Here is a 23,528-nt window from a genome sequence, read left to right on the forward strand (position 1 = left end):
CTTAAATAAATAAAATAAAATAAAATAAAATAAAATAAAATAAAATAAAATAAAATAAAATAAAATAAAATAAAATAAAATAAAAAATACATCATGAACTTTTGAATAGTAATGAATCTCAAATGTTTATTATTGCATAATGTATTTTATTTTATTTATGTATTTATTTATTTATTTATTTTTAATAATCTATTTATTTTTTTAAAAAAATTGTCTCTCTGTCTCATTTCAGTGGTTTCAACACCACTGTGTCTGTATGTGAACTACAATTTAGGAAATTTTCACCTTCCTTGAAGCCCAGAGCAGCGGTGAAGGGTGGACTAAGAATTACTGCCAGATCTCTCTCTCCTTCTTCTCCTCTCCTTGTCACTCTCTTGTTACTTGCAGGAGAGTAATTGTTGCCATGTTAATATTTTAGGCTGACACTGACACAACGGGGCATGGCTGCGAGCGGGACAGCGACTATCAAAAGATTTCGGTACACGTAGACATCCGTCATCCGGTGCGATTCATCACCCGCTTCAGACTATGGAAAGTTTTTATTCACACGTACAGATCTTCTATGCAGTTTATCTGCTCACGGCCTGTCAGCAACTCAATATCCTTTTGGCTCAGACAGACATTACAGTGAGGTCAAACTTATACGTACACTATTATTCACAAGTTCAGGGTCAGTAAAATGTTTTCTTGAGCTCATTTGATTAAGCATACATTAAAAACAGCAAGAGTGTGAAATATTATTACGACTTAAAATAAATTAAATTTTCCAACTGAATATAATTTATTCCTGTGATGCAAAGCTCATTACTCCAGCCTTCACTGTCAAAGACACTGACTATTGATCAGTTGTCTGATTGATTCTGTGCGTGTCTTAAAAACGTTATTTGTATGCAGGATTCAATGCTCTGCTTCAAACAGTTGAAGCTATGGGCTCCTTTTCCTTTTTTCTCTGCTTTACAAAGGAAAACCCCATAGAGTTATTATTTAAATCACATGTTTTGCTGTAAGCTAGAGCTAAAGATGTACTGTGGGATTTTTATCATGCCCTGAACCGGGTTTCCTTCATCATATGAATAAACATATATGATAATGTAAATATATGCTAGTCACAATGAGAAAAAAAAGATGGAAATAGAGATGGAAAAAGAGAAGGAGAGAACAAAAGCAGCTCAAAAGCAGCAGATGAAGCAAAGCACTTAAAGTAACAGTCCTGAAGAGCCCAATGTAATGACCATTAGTGCAAAAAGCTTCTGTTTCCTTCAGAAGTAATGGGGAGATAGAAGGAAAGTTTCAGAACCAAGAGAGCTTCCTACCTAGAACATTTCAAGACATCTTGAGAACCAGCCTACACTGAAAGGTGACGTATCATTTATTTTTTAAATAGTGAAATGTTTTCTCAAAATGTTGGCTACATTTTGGCTGAATGTCATGCTAATCCCAGAATGCATTGCTAAAACAGCATCCAAATTAGCATATAAACCAAGGGAGATGTCAGTTATACATATAATTATTTTCAGATTGAGAGAAATTTATAACAAAAAATTCAGGGACTTAAGGAAAACAAGGAAATCTGTATGAATATAAATATATGTATAATATAATCTATAAAAATATATATTATAATTATCTATATATATTATAATTATCTATCTTACAAATTACAAACGTTTTCTTTATTTTATTATTATTTTTTTAAATATTAAAAAATAATAGCATGAAGAAATGTTTGTTAAGTAGCTAATCAGCATTTAAAAAACAGAAAACCAGTACGAAAACAATATTTGCACTATTATTCAAAGGTTGGAGACAGATGTATTTATTTATTTATTTTTTATTTTTTTTAAAGAAATTAATACTTTTATTTTATTTTATTTTATTTTATTTTATTTTATTTTATTTTATTTTATTTTATTTTATTTTATTTATTTTTTTTAGTTTTGATTTGGTGAGCAAACTGAAAATGTTATGAAGAAGTACTTCTACACCAAAGCAAGTTTCAGTGCTATTTTAGTATCATTAAGACATTTTTTTAATTGAGTTTTTATTAATATTTTAATTAGTTTTTATTTTTATATTTTGCCTTTTTATTTTCATTAATTAAATGTATGAATTATGTTTTACTTTTAATTTAATTTATTATTATTATTACTACTATTATTATTATCATTGTTATTAATAATTAATTAATTTATTTATCTATCTATTTATTCATTTATTTATTTGCCTTTTATTTTTTGTTCTTGTTTTCTTTAGGTTTGTATATATTTTACTAATCGTTTTTTTCTCCAGTTATCAGAAAATCAGTTATTCAGTTATTAATCAAAGATTGTAGTAAGATTTTTTTGTAAAAGAAATTAATACTTTTATTTTATATAAACATGCATTAAACTGATTATTATTTAATGAAATTAAAATGAGAAATTAGATCTAGCTGAATTTATATATATATATATATATATATGTATATATAAGCAATGTTTTGTTTTTGTTTTTTGTTTTGTTAATCCATTCATTCATTCATTCATTCATTCATTATATTTTATTTAATGTATTAGTAGTAGTATGTTTAAAAAAAATGTTCTTTTGAACTTCTATTCAAAGAATCATGGAAAAAAAAGAGAAAAAATAACAACAGGAAGAAATGTTTCCTAAGCAGCAAATCAAAAAAAAAAAAAAAAAAAAAAAAAAAAAAATATGAAAACAATATTTGCACTATTATTCAGAGGTTGAAGTAAGTTTTATTTACTTATTTATTGATTTTTAATACTTTGAATAATTGCATTAACATGCATTAAATTGATCAAAATGCTTATAATAACATTTATAAAGTCACAAAAGATTTATCTATTTTAAATAATTGTTCTTTTGAACCTTCTATTCATCAGAGAATTCTAAAAAAAAATAAAAGATAATAAAAAATAATAACAGGAAAAAAAAAAATGTTTAAGCAGCAAATCAGCATTTAAGAAACAGAAAACCAGTATGAAAACAATATTTGCATTATTATTAGTCAAAGGTTGGAGTAAGATTGTTTTAAAAATTTGTTAAGAAATTAATATTTTTATTCGGCAAACATGCATTAAAATTGCATTTATAAAGTTACGAAAGATTTATGTTTTAAATAATTGTTCAAATCAAATAATCCTGAAAAATAACAAATAAAACACAATAATAATCAGAAATGTTTCTTGAGCAGCAAATCAGCATATTAGAATAATTTCTGAAGGATCATTTGACACTGAATTAAATTACATTTTAAAATGAATTTAAAACTGTATTTTTGATTAAATAAGTGCAGCTCTGGAGATTGTAACATTACAAGTCTTACCAGTGCCAAATTTTTGAACGATGGTGGTTTTATTTATACTTAGCTATATACTAAAATTGTACTTATTTATGTTTTCTTTTCACACTGTTAAATGTCTATTACTGTCTCATTATCTTAACAGCACGCTAATGCCAAACACTATCAATTATGAGTTGAGTCTCTTGTGAGTTTGAAGTGCTATTGGAACGATTCGCAGAGTTGCTGCCTATGTAGAGCGTTCCAAATCAGACACTTGGTTTTATTGCGGTTAGGAAATAAAGCAAGACGGCTCGCTAGGCTTTGGAACAGAAGAAGTGAGGTTAACAACAGCTGTGATTTCCCTCCTTTCAGCCTATATTTTTCTGCCTGGAGGACACAGCGTGAACTCGCACACTAGCTCATCCCTCTTGAATATGTAACACTAGCAACAACAAATTAAAATTACTGGCAAGAAAAAAGCAGCCCGCAGAAGAGGTTCGAGAGAGCTGTTGGAGAGCAGCGAGTGAGCAGCGGTGCGCAAGAGCCAACAATAGAACTGTAAACATCTCACTACAGATGCTCATCTGCGTTTGCTGTGTGAAGTTTTATTGTTAGAGCTGTGTCAATTCCATCTGTGTGCACACAGACGAGTTCAGACAGTGGCTGTTTTTTTTTATTATTACATATTTTCTTCTGCCGTCAGAAATTACAGTGATATTGCATTGTAAAAATATCAGAAGTTGAGTTTTATAGTTAATGAGCATTAATGTTGCAGTATAATAGTGATGCTGAAATTTCAGGAATGTTGGTGCCGTGCTATTTCAGAGATACTATTGTAGTTTTTAGTAATATTTTGAATCAGAAAATATTTTTACATTGTCCACTTTCATTTTAAATGTAGTTGTTATTTTTTTTGTCATTTTAGTAGTTTTTGTTTATTTTATATGTCTATTGTATAGTTTTTAGTCATTTTTATTTCAGTTTTAGTATTAGTTTAGTACATCAAAGTAAACAAAATTAAAATGAGAAATGAGAACTAGCTAACTATTTTAAATATAGATCAATTTTATTTAATTTATATATAAATACATATAACTTAATACATTTAATTTTAGTTAGCTAGTTAGTTAGTCATTATACTTTTTTATTTATATACCTTTTATATTTATTTATACTTAGTTTAGTTTAGTTTCAGATTTAGTTAACTGTAATAACCCTGATTTGGTGAGCAAACTGAAAAGGTTATGAAAAATTACTTCTACATCAAAGCAAGTTTTTAGTATTATTTTGAATTAGTTTCTATTTTTATATTTGGTATGTTTTATTTTAATTTATTTAAAGTTTTAGTAATTTCAGGTGTTATTTCTACCTTATTTATTTATTTAGCCTTTTTAATTTTTAGTCTATAAATAAATAAATAGTTTCAATGTTGTATTTTGGACTTGACTCCAATGTATACTAACATTTATTTATTTATTTGTTTATTTTTTTTTTTAAGAAGTGTCTTATGCTCATCAAAGCTTCGTTTATTTGATCAAAAAATATACCAGTAATATTGTGAAATATTATTACAATATAAAATAACTGTTTTCTATCTGAATATATTTACAAATATAATTTATTCCCGTGATGCAAAGCTGTTTTTTATTAAGAATATTAATAAGAATATTTCTTATTATTATCAATTTAAAAAAAACACTTCCAAATGACATAACCGTGGAAAAAAGTGACTGACTGCATAACTGTATAATCTATCTGAAATGAAACGGTACACCATTAAAGTCCAATGTAAACTCTGTGCCCTAAAGAAAAACCACTTATAGGCCACGACCTGAGTATGTCAACAACACATTCTGCCCGCACCTTCAGGGCTTTCCTGACTTATCCACGGCACATATCTGTGGAGCTTATGGATTTACGTAACGATAGCTTTGCTTTGAGGGGTCATCAGGGCTGTTTTCTGGGAATCAGACGAGCACTTTCAGGTTTAGACCCCAATATGAGCACAGTACGTGTGTGTGACGGTTCCACCTCCTCCGGGCCGTGCGCGCCGGCGTTATCTTTCTTCGGTCTGCCATTACTGAGAGGTAATTGTGTTTCTCCTCACTGAATCTGTGGGAGCTCGGTATACACCTGTTGTGAGGATTCAATGGCATTGATTTTTCACACTAGGCTGTAAAACCTGTCTGTCACTAACAGCGCAATCTTGATCTCCACAGGGAGGGAGGAGCGCCCGTGTCATTCTTCTGACCTAAGAAACCCTCTTTTTCTGTGTTTTCCCATCTCTTTAGAGGTTCAAACAACAGGTGGGTAGACGGTCTTACCTCTGTGCCTCCTACGAATCCATTTGCGGAGCCCTTAAAGACCCCTAACACTTTGGAGAGCGGGTTGCTGTGGATACGGTTAACTTAGTTGACGAAAGTTTGTGACGACAGCTGCGCCCTCCTGTGACACTAAAAACCCAAGCCTTTGTTTTGTCAGACAAGCTCTATTTTAAAAGATGATTGAACTACTAAATGTAGAAAAAGATTGATATTACATACAAGTTTTTGGCCATTAGTTTAAAGGAGAAGTCCACTTCCAAAACAAAGATTCACATATAATGTACTCACCCACTTGTCATCCAAGATGTTCATGTCTTTCTTTCTTCAGTCGTCAAGAAATTATGTTTTTTGAGGAAAACATTTCCGGATTTTTCTCCATATAATGGACTGGTATGGTGCCCCGATATTGAACTTCCAAAATGCAGTTTAAATGCGGCTTCAAACGATCCAAAATGCGGTTGTAAACGATCCCAGCCGAGGAAGAAGGGTCTTATCTAGCAAAACAATCAGTTATTTTCATTAAAAAATACATTTTTTCATCTCAAATGCTCGTCTTGTCTTTCTCTCCCTGAATTCTGTGTATTCTGGCTCAAGACAGTTAGGGTATGTTGAAAAACTCCGATTGTATTTTTTCCCTCAACTTCAAAAATAATTTCAAAATCATCCTATATTGCTGCAGAAGTACTGACCCAGTCTTTGCAAAGTGAACATTCAAAGAAGATCAAACACCCTCAACAAAAAAGGTAAAACAGCGATATAGGATGATTTTGAAGTTGAGGGAGAACATGAGATGGGAGTTTTTCGACATACCTTAACCGTCATAAACCGGAACAAAAACAGTCCAGGCAGAGTAAGACGAGATAAGCATTTGGCATTAAAAAGTATATAAATTGTATTATTTTTATGAAAATAACCGATCGTTACGCTAGACCTTTCTTTCTCGTTTACAACCACATTTGGGATCGTCTGAAGCCACATTTAAATTGCATTTTGGAAGTTCAAACTCGGGGCACCATATCAGTCCATTATATGGAGAAAAATGCTGAAATGTTCTCCTCAAAAAACATAATTTCTTTTCGACTGAAGAAAGAAAGACATGAACATCTTGGATGACAAGGGGGTGAGTACATTATATGTAACTCTTTGTTTTGGAAGTGGACATCTCCTTTAAACAACTGAAAATAGTGAGTTATGAGTTATGTGAGTTATGATGACCATTTTTTTTAAATTCAGAAATAACAGATGTTTTAGCCCTGTGTGGAGCGTTTGATAGTATTTTGTTGTAAAAGTTATATTTCAAGTAACAGTTGGCGTGATTAGGGTTCGGGGAGATTTGTTCTATTTCAGCCAGATATACACAACAGGGTTACTAACTAAAACTATAACTAAAACTAAAACTTTAAAAATCTTTTTATTGCTTTAAATAAAATAAACATGAATTGAAATAAAATAAAAAATAAATAAATACTCTAATAATATTTCACAATATTACAAGGCTAAACGCTAAGGATTTCTTCTACTGGCCCGGTCGGGCAAGTGGTTCAAATTTTTACTTGCCCCGGTCAAAATCTTCACTGGCCCTGCCACAAAAAACAAAATAGTTGCTGTTATCATTGTTTTTGACTCATGTTATCTTTTATTTTAATAAAAAAAGTTTATATGACATCAAAATTTTGCATCCCAATTAAATTGTACAATTCTCGATTCCAAAAATGATATCACAGCAAAACCTATAGCCTAACAAATATAAAATTCAAACATTACTTGGATCATTTAGAGTCTTTTGAAGCTGCATTTAAACTACATTTTGGAAGTTCAAATTCAGGGAACCAATGAAGTCCATTATATGCAGAAAAATCCTGAATTGTTTTCCTCAGAAAACATAAGTTCTTTATGACTGAAGACAGAAAGACATGAACATCTTGGATGACAAGGGAGTGAGTACGTTAATTGTAAATTGTTGTTCTGGAAGTGGACTTCTCCTTTAAATGCATACAGAGGCAAATGAAAAGAAAATGTAAATATTTCTTAAAACAGTCATTTCCCTTCAGATATATGTTCATATAAACCCTGTTTCAATATTTAGATAATATTTCCAATATTTTGCGCATTGTGAGCCGTGATCTTCCTGTGCCTGCTACAGTACCATATTTTTCTCTTTACGTTCGCCTTCAGTGTCTTTGGCTTTTGTTAACGGATGTTTAAAGAGTTTGTAATATTTCCGCATGACATCTTGAAAAATGATTGCATGCAGTTTGTGTGCAAGCCCAGGAACAGAGATCGGCTGGTCGATCAGTGCATCTCTACTCTAATGTATAAATTAAATTGATGATTGTTAAAGCTACAAAGTTACTCGTCAAGACGGGTATTTTGACACTTTTGTATACTATCTGTCCACCAGAGACGTGTCTCTCTGTGATCGTTTGAAATTTTAAATGAACAAGGCTTAAAAACACATGCAAATGATAAACTTTCGTGACGACGCAGCAGTGGCCCAATCGGGCCAGTGACAGATTTGTCAACTGTCCCGAGCATCTTTCATGCTGGCCCCGGGCCATCGGGCACTCCTTACTGTCGAGCTCCTTTACTGTAATAATATTTCACATTATTACTGTTTTTATAATATGAAATACTAGTGACCCTAGACTTTTGAACTCCACTGTTTTTATTTATTTATTTATTTGAATCAGCTGCAAAGTTTATTAGATTCTGCAACCTGGGATCAAACATGAGACCTCTGCATCACTAGGAATCTTCACCATCGGCTGCTACTGGCTTCACGCAAATCCTGTTCGTCTTTGGGTGTTTGTTAATTAGATCTGAGAACATTGACACCAGTGCCAGAGATACACAGAAGAACATGTGACTGCAATAAAGACTTTGTGAGTCTGCCATTGAATCTACAACATGAATGTCACTACATTAGAGAGGAGATTATGAGCTTATCGGCTTTTTGTAAATCAAAACTCTAACTACTCAACTAATTATCTACAACAATACAGTGAGTCACTACAAATACAGTCAAATTGTTTTTTTCACCTCTGGTAAATTTATCATGTTTTATTAGAATTTCTATAACATGCTGACAGCAGACTTCAGATAGACACGTAAACACATTTATTTGTGAATATTTCTGTTTTGACTTGTGCGTCATGTCCAGTCTCCTGTGGATGTAACCCACACAGGATGACAGTCTGATTGTGAAAAGAGACGGAAAAAATGACATCTGCGTTCCTCCACAGCTAATATTAAGCTTTAAAACTGTCAGTTTGCAACTCGAATGTTTGAGAGGATTCAGTATGGCACTTTTTTTTCAGTATGGCAACAATTTTTAGTTTTAGACAATTTAAAAAAAAAACACAATAATTTTAGTTGAAAGGAATATTTATGTTTTAGACATTACTTTTATCCCTAAACCCACTTGTCAGCAGTATAAAACACAGAATATGCAGATAAAAATAAAGTCACAGTAATTTATTCAACTACAAACATAACAATTTTTTGAGTGTAAATGATTAGTTTGTGTGGAACAGAACTAATAGTGCTCTTTTAGGGGTAAAAAAAAGAAAATGTATTATTGAGAAATGGACAGATGTACTACAGGTGCTCAGAAATATCTATAAAATTATGTTTTTGTAGATAATTTTATAAAACTTTAATGTATAGAATATCACAAAAAATAAAATAAAATAAAATAAAACAAAATAAAATAAAATAAAATTTAAAAAATCAGAAAGTGAAACAAAAGTAGGGGGGGGGACTATAAAATGATTTATTTAAAATACAATAATTTCATACTAAGTACACTTCAAATCCATTAACTTATTTATTGACATAACACTTAAGTACTTATTGATGTAAAATTATTCTAATTAAACTTTTTTCTTTTAATCACACGATGCACATTTCTTGACATTATACCTAAAATTTTGATATCACTGTTAATAAGGATTGATTTTTTTTAGTGGTTAGGTGTACTATATGCTCAGAAATATCTATAAAATATATAAAAATATAATAAATAAACTATAAAAATTAAATGTATACTCAATATATAAATAATTTTATAAATGCTTAGACAATATACTTTATATATGCATACATGTTTTAAACAACATCAGCCAACAAATAAAATAATAAAAATAAAAAATAGAATAAAATAAAATAAATAATAAAATAGAAAGTGGAACAAAAGTGGGGAATAAAACCCTACGCCATAATTTATTTAAAATACATTTATTTAATGTATACTTCAAATCCATTAACATATTTATTGGCATATCACTTAAGACTTACTGATATAAAATTATTATAATTAAACTTTACTTGGAGTATTTCTTTTATTGCACAATGCACATTTCTTAATATTGTGTTTTATTATAATGTGTTTTAATATCACTGTTACTAAGGATTGTATGATCTCTGTGTAATATCAGTTTTTAAATGCAGAATATAAGTGTACCTGAAGTATACTTGCAATAGTTCCACTTCAGCACAATCAAATATACTTCAATATATTTTAAGTTGGATCTCTGCACTACTTCCACACAATTAAAGTGCATTAAACAAAATTAGTTGTTCCAATTTAGCAGACTTTAATACATGTATTTCAAACATTCTTTTTATTTTATTTTATTTTATTTTATTTTATTTTATTTTATTTTATTTTATTTTATTTTATTTTATTTTATTTTATTTTATTTTATTTTATTTTATGTTATTTTATTTTATTTTGATTAGGGAAAGCCTGTGCCTATTCTTTTACACTTCCACTTTCCAATTATTCCGTCTTCCCCACTCCACAAGTGTTGCTACTATTGTTCAAAAAGTACTTTTTCTGTCTCTATTTCATTTTATTTTATTTTGTTTTGATTAGGGAAGGCCTGTGCCTATTCTTTTCCACTTTCTGATTATTCCGTCTTCCCCACTTCACAAGTATTGCTGGTATTGTTCAAAAAGTACTTTTTCTGTCTTCCATATGCCTTTTTAGATTTTGTAAAGTTGCACCAGAAGAACCACACAAAACTTTAACATCATAAAAATAGTGACATCAAGGTTTTTTGTTAAAAGAGACGCCAAAGGCCATTCTTCACTGAAATGCTTTCATACGTGCTCTTTTAGAAAAGTATATTTGCATAGGATGTTACAGTATAAGCTCTTGCCACACCTTTCCGATCAATGCCTTGAAGTTTCATTGTTAATGCTGCACTGCACACACTGTATGTTTAAAAAAAAAGGAATGCAAGCAGGACGACATTTATTCGCATTTTTTGTGCAACCAAGCAGACGAGGCGAGTATAAACCAGGCTTTAGCATGTGTATAATGACATGCAAATAATGCGTTGTGATTGAGGAGTTGCCACTTTCATTACAATCTCATGTGAAATCTTTACCTGCATAGTTCACGGACGGTTAGAGGACAGAATATCAGCATACTTCAATTTTATGTGAACATAATGTTCTTGTGGACAGTTCCGTCCTAAGCAATAAAATACATCTGCCGCCGTGTGCAATGATTACTACTTTGACATGTTTTACATGAGCACAGATGTATGTTGTGCATCTTACATTCACCTCTCTCTGTTCTATCTAACGATAGCATTTTATGTCCCGACAAATAGACGACAGCTGGAACGTTACGGCCTCCTCCTTCACTCCTCCGTTGTGAAAGGCCGAGAAAAATGGATGGAATCAAAGCTCTCAGTCCTTTGGAAATATCTGGGTCATGCAGTGCATTTTCATATCCCCATCATATGTGATATATTGGACTGAAATATATTGGAATAAAACTCGAACTTTGAAGATGGAAGTGTGTTTATTATTATTTTTTTTTTTTTGTGCACAAGGAATGCAATTTCTGGCTTTGGATGCTTGGAACATCAAAAAAACGAAAATTCAGTGAATATAAATTTCACTTTTCTTTACAAATCTTAGTTAAGTATTATCAATAGTTATAATTCATAAAGTTTAAAGAATTAGTTCACTTCCAGAACAAAAATATACAGATAATGTACTCACCCCCTTGTCCAAGATGTTCATGTCTTTCTTTCTTTAGTCGTAAAGTAATTAGGTTTTTGAGGAAAACATTTCAGGATTTCTCTCCATGTAGTGGACTTCTATGGTGCCCCAAATTTGAACTTCCGAAGTGCAGTTTAAATGCAGCTTCAAAGAGCTCTAAACGATCCCAGCAGAGGAAGAAGGGTCTTATTGAGCGAAACGATCGGTTATTTTATTTAAAAAATTACAATTTATATCATTTTTAATCTCAAATGCCCGTCTTGTCTAGCTTTTGTTTTTGTTTTCCGGTCATGATAGTCAGGGTACGTCTTAAAACTCCCATCTCATTGTCTTCTCCAACTTCAAAATCATCCTACGTGGCTGCAGAAGTACTGACCTAGTGTTTACGAAGTGAACATGCAAAGAAGATCAAACACCCTTTACAAAAAAAAAAGGTAAAAACAGCGATGTAGGACGATTTTGAAGTTGGAAAAGAAAATGAGATGGGAGTTTTTAGACGTAGCCTAACTATCATGACCGGAAAAAAACAGTTTCACAGTTCACACAGAGCTAGACAAGACCAGCATTTGAGGTTAAAAAAGTATATAAATTGTCATTTTTTGGGGGAAATGACCCGTTGTTTTGCTAGATACACTCTTAAAAATAAAGGTGCTTCACGGTGCTATAGAAGAACCTTTTTTCTCTAAATGGTTCCATAAAGAACGGTTAACATCTGTTTCACAAAATATTCTTTGTGGTGAAAGGAGGTTCTTCAGATTATAAAAAGGTAAGAAAGAGATGGTTCTTTAAAGAACCTTTGACTAAATGGTTCTTCTATGGCATCGCTGTGAAGAACCTTTTAAAGCACCTTTATTTTTAAGAGTGTAAGACCCTTCTTCCTCAGCTGGGATCGTTTAGAGCCCTTTGAAGCTGCATTTAAACTGCATTTTGGAAGTTCAAATTTGGAGACACCACAGAAGTCCATTACATGGAGAGAAATCCTGAAATGTTTTCAGTAACACTTTATTTTGATAGTTCGCTTTAGACATTCTACTAACAGTAAGTAACTTTACATCTGCATGTCAACTAGTCATTAGAGTATTAGTAGACTGTCTGCTTAATATCTTCTAACACTCTTCTAAACTTTGCAAGTATATGTCAACTTATTCTACTAACCATAAACCTAACCTAACAGTCTGTCTGGTTAGTAGACATGTAGTTGCAAATTAATGATAATTACTTGACATGTACACTGTAAAAAATAAAAAACACAATTTGGTGAGTCAGCTTAAAATAATTTGTTACCCTGCTGCCTTAAAATTTTAAGTTCAGTCAACTAAAATAAGTTTAGTCAACTTGAAATGTTAAGTTGGTCTAAGTAACAACTTAGATATTTGTGTCTGCTAAACTTAACAGATGGGTAAGTAACCCAGCTGCCTTAAAATTTTAAGTTGATTCAACTCAAATATCTAAGTTGTCACTTAGTATAATTAAACATTTCAAGTTGAAACAACTTTTTGAGTTGACTGAACTTAAAATTTTAAGGCAGCCAGGTTACAAATTATTTTAAGTTGACTCAACAAATTGTTTTTTACAGTGTAGTTGCAAAGTTACTTATAGATTGTAGAATGTCTACAATGGACTATCAAAATAAAGCATTCTTCAAAAAACATAATTTCTTTATGACTGAAGAAAGAAAGATATGAACATCTTGGTTGACAAGGGGGTGAGTACATTATCTATATTTTTTTGTTCTGGAACTGAACTAATCCTTTAAGTGCACTTAACTTGAGCATAAGGCAGTAGAAATATTAGCACAAAGTTCAAATGTACCGCATAACACGAATAACACTTAGCTTGTACTCATCCTTGTAGTGTCGTTCACACGAGGCCCCGGCTCTGAATAGAGAGATATTTTTAACCAATTATTTTGTCATCGTCTGCCACGCTGGCTTTTCTGCATATGGGAAATAATAAAAGAAGTGAGTTGTACTTTATCAGGAAAGTGATTTGTTTCTTTTCAAGCCGTGTGTCTTTCTCTCGCCGGCTTTTTGATGGAACACAAGGCATTATCAGAGAACATCAGAATTTCCTGCCACCTCAACTATTTCTTCCCGACCAGCAGTCAAAACAAACAAAAAAAGAGAAAAGGCAACACTTAATCTTTCCCTCTACTCTGAACTGTGTGCCTTAGTAGTCTAGAGAGAAAACTATTGATTCGTCAGAGAGCGTGAAAGAGATCGATTAGGCCAGTCATCTCATTTGAAGGTGATCCAAGGTGACACCTCACACGGCTTAGAAAATTCAACAACAGTCCTTTCTGAGTACACCAAACACATTATATCTGGCTGAAAAAAAAAAAAAACAACAACACGAAATGTCAACTTCTATAGAAGCAGTCTTGGAAAGGAACGTTTTCAGCACAAGGAAATGTTCGGGTTACAACCAAGTCAATATGTTTCAGATTTCTCGCAAACATTGCAAATTAAATGAGAGAAATGACACTGTGAAACCAATATATCACCAGTTATGTTACTGTTATCTTATTATTGTTATTTTACAGGATATCCTCTATGCATATGGCATTTGCATTCGCTGGGAAACTGAAACCATGACCTTGGTGTTGCATGCTTTATTGTTTGAGCTACACTCTTAAACATAAAGGTGCTTTAAAGGTTCTTCACAGCGATGCCATAGAAGAACCATTTTTGTTTCAGTCAAAGAATCATGTCTTTCTTACCTTTTCATAATCTGAGGAACCTTCTTTTCTCTAAAAAAAGAAAAAAAAAAAAAAAAAATGTACTGACCCCAAACTTTTGAATAATAATGTATATTGTGACACAAAATGTATATTTTTAATAAACTTTTTTTTTTTTTTTTTTTTAACTTGATTTTAAAAAATCAGCATATTAGAATGTGGCACTGAAGACTGGAGTAATGAAGCTGAAAATTCAACTTTGCTTCACAGGAATAAATTCTATTTTAAAGTATATTCAAATAGAAAACTGTTATTTTAAATTACAATAATATTTCACAACATTGCATATATTACATATGTGTTTTTGATCAAATAAATGCAGCCTTGATGAGCATAAGAAACTTCTTTAAAAAACATTAAAAATCATACTGATCCCAAAATTTTGAACGGCAGTGTATATTACAATAGAAAAGAGTTTAAATTGCAATAATGTTTCACAATATTACAGTTTTTACTGTATTTTTAATTAAATAAATGCACTTAAAATATATGACTTAAAAAATGGTATCACTCAATACAATTGCTTTTTTATGAGGAACAGACCCCAATTCCAAAACTCAATTCCTGATGCATCAAATACAATTTTTTTTTTTCATTGAATATCAGGTTTCATTCAGACAAACTATGTCGACTTAAAAGCGTATTATTTGGTCTTATTACAAAAGTACTCATCCATGGAGAAAAATTCAGATAATAAGCCAGTCATTGCCTGTCTTGCACTTCTCTCTCCATCTTTTCAATCTTTCGCTAGACATTTTTTCGTCCCTCCGCAGCCCAAGATATCTCTCTCATCGTCTGTGCTGGGAATTAGCCCAGCAGATTCCGCTTATCACCTGAGGTCTGCCAGCTTGCGACAGTCGTTTTGACCATGGCCATGTGGTGCTGATGGAAGGAGGGTAAATGAGGCTTGCGGTACCATCTAAGATGCCAGCTTTACAGGCTGATTTGGCCGATGACTCCAGGTCCTTCGGGAAAGTCCTTGGATCTGCTTGCGAACTTGACTGACAGACTCCTCAACCATCTGTGAATGAGGGTTTAGTAATTTTTTTTTTTGTTCTTCTTGTTTTAGTAATTAATTGTTTTTCAGTCACTGGCATTCCTTTCTCCTCGCTGTCGCTGTGCCACCCCGAACGCCGGGTTTAATTCGAGCTCAGAATGAGCACTTAGAGGCGGTTCTGGGGTTTTGCACTGGGAGGACCAAACAGATGGCCTAGTCAAGCCTGCGTGGAAGCCGTATGTGTTCATTTTCAACTGTGTGGTCCTTTTGGCAGGTTGAATGAGGGAATCATAACAAGATTGGAGCATAAATACCTGCATACAATTTTCAAGAACTGCCTTTCATGCAGCCAAGAGCCCAAGAGTCTCTTTGTTTGACACTCTACATTTGTACTAAGGCATATTTGTGTACAATGGTGAGTACATGTCTATGCATTGCACATTAGCACACAGTCACGATCATATCACTCTTACAACAGATCAACAGAGACGCATTTTTTCCCCAGTGTGAAGCATCAGAAGTCTTGCCTTCACACTCTGGCCTTTGAATGAAGATAACAAGTAAAAACAAACTTTCTGGATGCGTTGGGTGGTTGCAAGGGTAATGCAGGTGCTACACTCTACATTAAACTGTGTAACATGAACAGCATGTGTAATTTAAAAATTAATTTTCAAGGTAAATCAATAACTTTTTTTTCAGCGTGGTGTGAAACAACAGACTGTACTTTACCACAATGTTCAAAACACTGGTAACACTAAAGAGCTGTAATGAAAAGTTCTTAAATTATTTATATAATTACTTTTTTGTTTGCTTTTTACACATTTGTTAGACCTTGCACTAATGCTTAACATTTCAAAACAAAGTAAGTAAAAATTAAATAACTGTAAATGTCTTTAAAGCGGTCAAATATTAAAAATGGGATGAAGGGGAGAAGGGTTTATTTATTTATTTAGCATAAACTCTAACCACTTCCATATTAGTTCATATAAATGTTAAATGTAAGCAATATCACATTTTGCTACATTTCTGTGCAACACATAGTAGTGGGGTTGCATAAGTGGTGAATAAGGCAGTGCTTTTTAATAAAACACTTAAGTGAATTATTCAGTTACTCACTTACAGTGGGGAACCCCTTGCAGAATCTGACAAAATGTGAATAATTATAACAAAATAAGAGAGATCATACAAAATGCATGTTATTTTTTTATTTAGTACTGTTCTGAGTAAGATATTTTACATAAAAGATGTTTACATAGTCCACAAGACACACACAAAAAAATGGATGATCTACGACTGTTTTTTATCCTGTGATGGTTGTTCGTGAGTCCCTTGTTTGTTTTGAAATATTAAACGCAGCACTGTTCTTCTAAAAAATCCTCCATGTCCTGCAGATTCTTTGGTTTTCCAGCATCATTTGCATATAACCCTTTCCAGCAGTGACTGTATGATTTTTGAGATCCATCTTTTCACACTGATGACAATTGAGGGACTATTAAAAAAAGGTTCAAACATTTACTGATCTGTCACATGAAGGAAACATGATGCATTAAGATCCAGGGGGTGAATACTTTTTGAATTTGAAGATCAAGGTAAATTGTACTTAATTTGTCTTCCAGCAAACATGCAAGTATTTTCTGTTGCTTCCGAAAGGCAGTACTGAATGGAAAAAAATAATATTTCAACAAAATAATAAAAAAACAAAACCGGATATCTTTATCCTGTTCAAAAGTTTTCACCCCCCGACTCTTAATGCATTGTGTTTCCTTTTAATGCATTAGTGAATGTTTGAACCTTTTTTAATAGTTGTGTTTGAGTCCCTCATCCTCAGTGTAAAAAAGATGGATCTCAATATCATACAGTCACTGCTGAAAAGGGTTCAAATATGCAAAAGATGTTGGAAAACCAATGAATCTGCAGGACATGGAGGATTTTTCTGAAGAACAGTGCTGAGTTTAACTTTTCAAAACAAACAAGGGACTCATGAACAACCATCACAAAACAAAAAAAAAAAAAAAAAAAAACAGTCGTAGATCATCCAGGTAACCACACACAGTATTATGAAACAAGGGTTCATAAACTTTCGAAGGGGGTTATTTTAATAATTTCAGCTATTTTTTTATCTTGTGGACTATATATAAACATATTTTGTGTAAAATTACTCAGTACTAAATAAAAAAAGAACATGCATTTTGTATGATCTCTCTTATTTTGTTAAAATTATTCACATTTTCAAATTCTGCAAGGGGTTCCCAAACTTTTGTATATCAGTGTATATATAGACATTTAGTTCATGTTTCGTTCTTGAATGAATTAGTGTTTCTGAATCAATCTTTGAACGAAAAGTTAAATCACTTTTTGCCACTCATGCATTTATGCAACTTGCAAAAAGAGTCATGCAGAAGGAAAAACTGAGTGATCCAAACAGTGAAATACCCTATGATATTTTGAGGATGACCCATTTAGGGTTTGGGGTTTTGGAAGAGAAAAAACTCACCCTCTTGGTATGTGTACAGACAATGTTTAACTGTAAACTCCACATTATTTGAGCAGTTTTTAGTATTCCGGAAATGAATGCTGAGTGCATTCCATCTTTGTATCCCTAGTAAAGCATCAGTGTGGAGACCTGAGGTTTTCAGATGAAGGTCCAAATGCTATTACTATGTAAATGCAATGCCAGGACTGGAGGGTAAGAACTAACAATTGATCTGAAAATTGACATGCTGTCTTCATGAGTGCCCTTCAATCCTCAGATAAACAATCTTGAGCTGGCGTGGAAAAGAAATCCATTTGAATTTTTTTCTTGGCAAACCTACAACCAAGAAAAAGCTTCAGGGGAGGATTTGAACAAATGGACTTAAGTTATTCTGCACGACAACAAAAGAGTGATATGACAATACCATGAAGCTGGACGCTTGAGTTCATTGCAGAAAAATAGACTGATTTTACACTGCAAAAATAATTTCTGTCTTATAAATTCTATAAAACATCATTTAAGCCACTGGAATCAAAACAGCATAAGATCATATGAAGATTTATTTTCAGAGAAATGATTTTTGGCAGTGTAAGCCAGAGATGACAAACACAAAACCCAATACTGCTTTCAAATCGAAGGTAATGCAGGAAACATGCTTTCTGATACTTTTCTAATGAATTATTTGAGTATCGGTTCAAAAAGGCAAGATATGTTTTTTTTTTTTTTTTTTTAATCAAAGTTAAATAAAACTTTTAAAAAGTAACAGATGAACACCAACAGGTGTAGATTTATGTTTAACCCCTGCCTTCACACCATATAATATAAATGTAATAGGTGTCTGTTTTCATTTGTAAACTAAAGGTGTTTCATTATTCCTTGTTAATTCAATTAATAGTTACCTGTTAGGTTTAAAGCCTTGTTTAAAGCTTGATATGCTCACGCTGGTGTGAACCGCACTTCATTCCCCATAATTCACCACTAGATTAAAAAACAAGAGACAGCAGTGCTGATAAAATATCTGCAAGAAACTTTACATTTATTATACCAAGTAAATTATAGCTATCATTTGTTTACTAGTAGTTTGTTAAATGTCAGACCAGCATGTCTTAAGTTGTACATGACACCAAAGTGCTTGTTATGTGTATATTTTTAGAGCCTCAGCATTACATTTTAGATCATTTTATGAAATCAAATTACACTTACATGCACATTAAAATAAGAGGTTACAGGCAATTTCATTTGTGTAAGCAGAACATGGTGCATCTGTACATCATTATGAAGTAAAAATAAAAGTTACAATTAGATTTTACAGTCATAGACACTTTAGGTTCCTGAACTTTTCATTTTCTAGTTCTTTGGGAAAAAAAAAAAAAAAAAAAAAGATTTTCTGGTTTACCATTTACTGGTGTTTTAAAGATCCCAGAAACCAACATATTGAGCTGAATATCCTATAACGTCTCGCTTCACCTTCAAACAATCATACTATAGCTCAAGAGCTGTAAATAAACCAAAAGACAAAAAAATAAATGAACATTTTTTCACAGTGTGGTGAAAAAAATATAATTAAATAAAAATAAAAACCTTCCTCTGAACTTTGACTACAAAGTAGTTTTGAACGATAGATAGATAGATAGATAGATAGATAGATAGATAGATAGATAGATAGATAGATAGACAAAGATCGATAGATAGATAGATAGACAAATAGATAAAAAGAACAATAAAATGATAGATAGATAGATAGATAGATAGATAGATAGATAGATAGATAGATAGATAGATAGATAGATAGATAGATAGATATAGATCGATAGATGATAGACAAATAGATAAAAAGAACAATAAAATGATAGATAGATAGATAGATAGATAGATAGATAGATAGATAAAAATACAGAACAGTAAAACGATAGATAAAAAGACAACAATAAAATGACAGATAGATAGATAGATAGATAGATAGATAGATAGATAGATAGATAGATAGATAGATAGATAGATAAAAAAAGACAGAACAATAAAACAATAGCTAGATAGCTAGAACAATGCTCAAGCAAACAAATGTGACATTTTTAAAGAATGTACAGCATGATTTATTAGAAAATGTCTCTAGCAAGTAACGTCCTTGTCTGTCACTGAAGAAAAAGACTGAAAAACCTAGAACTTCACAGCACACTGCAAGGACTATTAGTGAGAGGCAAAGGTCAAGTCAACATATCGTTCACCTTGAAACACAAATACTCAAGAAGGTCTCACTGCCATTCATAAATCACAGTTTTGGTTTCATTTGTGGATGTATGTTTTTTAACTCATCGCTTCAATAATTTTCTCAGATTTCATATAAATGGTATGTAGCATGGAACCACATATCTTAATGTCAATCACGGACGGTTTCTTTCTTTTACTTGTCTATAGTGTCAGAAAGATTGATTGCTGTGGTGAGGCTATATGTTTGACTGTTGGTATTTCAAAAAGGGCGGGGAAAAAGATTGAAATAAACCCGAGCGGCAGAAATAAACAGATTTGCAAGCATTCTTGCAGAAAAAGCAGAGCGTGTGTATGTGTGTCAACGAGACACTACTCCATCACTGTACCTCCCAAGTCATTCCTCTCACTCTCTCTCTCCATTTCTGTCACAAGTGCCTCTGAACGCTTGCAAGGATATGGACAGCTGCCATATTTTTTATTTTTTTCTACCCTGGAAAATTTTCACCACAAATTCAAGGTAAATCAAGCACCTAATTATGGGCAAATTCCATTGCTAAAGCCTCTGAAATAATGCACACAATCTGGATTTTCTGAATCAAAATCGCTATCCATTACATCAGTAAAATATGATCTGAATCTGCTGCCATTTGCCTGCATGGCTGCCGTCGTCCTCGTTGAATTTCAAAATGTGAACGCACATCTCCGTCAAAGTGAACTCTCAAGGTTTCAAACGTGTGGCCATTTTAAAGCAGAGCATAACAAGGTTACCGTGACATATTAAATGCATTTTCTTCTTTTCTGATGGCATAGACTCTTTCAGGTGAAATCTGAACAGCAAGTGCTGCATCTTAAGAAAAAATATTAAAAACCATCCAGTAATCATTTGAAAAGACATATATTGGTGTATTTTGCAGTCACGGTAAGTTTAAGCACAGAATGTTTTTAATGTGAAAGTAAATAAGTGATTCACAGCAGAACTGCATTTTAAAATGTATCATCCAAATATTTTAGAACATAAACATCATATCTTGTAACTGAGCAAAAGTGCAAAGCACTGATATATGGTTTGAATTTTTTTGGTACTGCTGTACTTTTTTGTTTTCCATGCAACCCTTCAGTGCAAGCCATTGTTGTGGCCTTCCCTTAAAGATCAATAAACTGACAAATGAAACACATTTGAATCTTGCATATAATTCCTTCCAAACATATGCTTGGCTCGCCGTCCCCCGTTAACATTAAAGCTTCTGTATTGCTCAGTTGTTGCATCAGAAATCAGGATCTTGGAGAATGATATTTTATCCCTGTGGGGCTATTTCTTTCTCTTGCCCTCGACTTCTTAAATGATAAGTTTTAAAAAAGTATACGTTTTTCTCTCACTGTTCTCCTCCTGACTTTGTAGTCTCTTTCTTTGTATGAATTCGATATAATAGTGTTACAAACACACGGGATCCAAAAGTCTGAGAAGGCATAAAAAAATCAGGGATTCAGAGTCTAATTTGAATGTGGAGATAAAACATCTTTTAGAAAGACTTAGATATAAAATGAAGAAGAAATATTTAATATTGATTTTGGGTGCATTTCAGTTAGAATAACTTTTGCTTACTTATGAAAGAAATAATCTCTAATTTAATGCCCTATTCATTATTCAGGGAAACTTCTAACTTACATTACAGAAAAGTTTCAGGTAACAGGATTATATCATTCACTTACTAGATAAACACAATGTAAAAGAAAAAAATGAAAAACTGCATAAATGTAAAATATTCTATTCATACTGTAATATATTGATATCAGGGGTAGTTGGTAGGGATGGGTTTGGACAAAAAATTCATGATTTAATTTTTACTCAAGCTTGCGATTAGATTCAATATTGATTATTTTTAATATATCAGGTATAGTACATGGCAAATTTTCTCAAGGACTACAGCGATCTGTCACTCCACATTAAACAGCGTCAAAACTACATTTACTGTACGAATATTGTAATAAAATGTACAGAATTTGAAATCTAAATTTAATCTTATCTAATTTAAAGACTTTGTATTATATCCAAAGTAACAAAGCACAAGGCTTATTGCGATTTATTGGATGGGAGGCACGCTATGTTGTGTTCGTTAACTGAAAACAGGCTAATCGATTCTTTGGATTTAGGAATCGATATCATTTTGTAAAATGAGAATCATTAAAAATGAGAAATGTAAATAAAAGAAATATCTAACGAGATAACTAAATATCTATTTAGACTTGAGTAAATGTAATGACTAAAAACTTTTAATGCAATAAATAGTATGACGCTTACTATATTACATGTTTTGTAATGTAACCTGGATGCAGTTGAGGTCAAACGTTTACCTTGCAGAATCTGCAAAATGTTAATTATTTTACCAAAATAAGGATCATAAAAAACGCATGTTGTTTTTTTCATTTAGTACTGACCTGAATAAGATCATTCACATAGAGATGTTTACATATGGTCCACAAGAGAAAATAATAGTTGAATTTATAAAAATTACCCTGTTCAAATGTTTACATATGTTTGACTCTTAATACTGTTTTGTTACCTGAATGATCCACAGCTGTGTTTTTTTGTTTAGTGATCTTCATGAGTCCCTTGTTTGTCCTGAACAGTTAAACTGCTCTCTTTCGTTTTTCACCATTTTTGTGTATTTGAACCCTTTCCAATAATGACTGTGTGATTTTGAGATCCATCTTTTTACACTGAGGGCAACTGAGGGAGTCATATGCAACTATTACAGAAGGTTCAAACACTCACTAATGCTCCAGGAGGAGACACAATGCATTAAGAGCTGGGGGGTGAAAACTTTTGAATTTGAAGATCAGGGTAAATTTAACTTATTTTGTCTTTTGGGAAACATGTATCTTCTGTAGCTTCTGAAGGGTAGTACTAAACTAAAAAAAATATATATATTATATTTAAGCAAAATAAGAAAAATGCACACATCTTCATTCTGTTCAAAAGTTTTCACCCCCCCAGTTCTTAATGTATGGTTTTTCCTTCTGGAGCATCAGTGAGTGTTTAAACCTTCTGTAATAGTTGCATATGAGTCCCTCAGTTGTCCTCAGTGTTAAAAATGGATCTCAAAACCATACAGTCATTGTTGGAAAGGGTTTAAATACACAAAAATGCCAAAAAACCACAGAACTGTGAGACATGAAGGATTTTTCTGAAGAACAGCCAGCAGTTTAACTGCTCATCCCTGCTGAAAAAAACGGCTAAAACCAGCCTAAGCAGGTTGGTCCAGGCTGGTCTTAGCTGGTCGGCAGGCTGGTTTTAGAGGGGTTTTGGCCACTTCCTTGGCTGGCCAGACTGGGAGACCAGCTGGAATAACCAGCTAAAACCAGCCTGACCAGCCTAGCCAGGCTGGGAGACTAGCTAAACTCAGCTACTTCCAGCTTAAACCAGCTAAGACCAGCTGTTTCAGAAAAAAAACACCTGTGGATCATTTAGGTAACAACACAGTATT

General features: G+C 32.4%; 1 protein-coding gene across 2 annotated transcripts in view; it reads right to left on the bottom strand.

Moving 5' to 3' along the window:
* LOC127174365 (cadherin-18) overlaps window positions 1–23,528 on the bottom strand; it is a 277,340-nt gene that overhangs the window by 212,121 nt on the left and 41,691 nt on the right. The window lies entirely within an intron of this gene.

The sequence above is a fragment of the Labeo rohita genome, chromosome 12 (assembly GCF_022985175.1).
Source record: "Labeo rohita strain BAU-BD-2019 chromosome 12, IGBB_LRoh.1.0, whole genome shotgun sequence".
Lineage (NCBI taxonomy): Eukaryota > Metazoa > Chordata > Actinopteri > Cypriniformes > Cyprinidae > Labeo > Labeo rohita.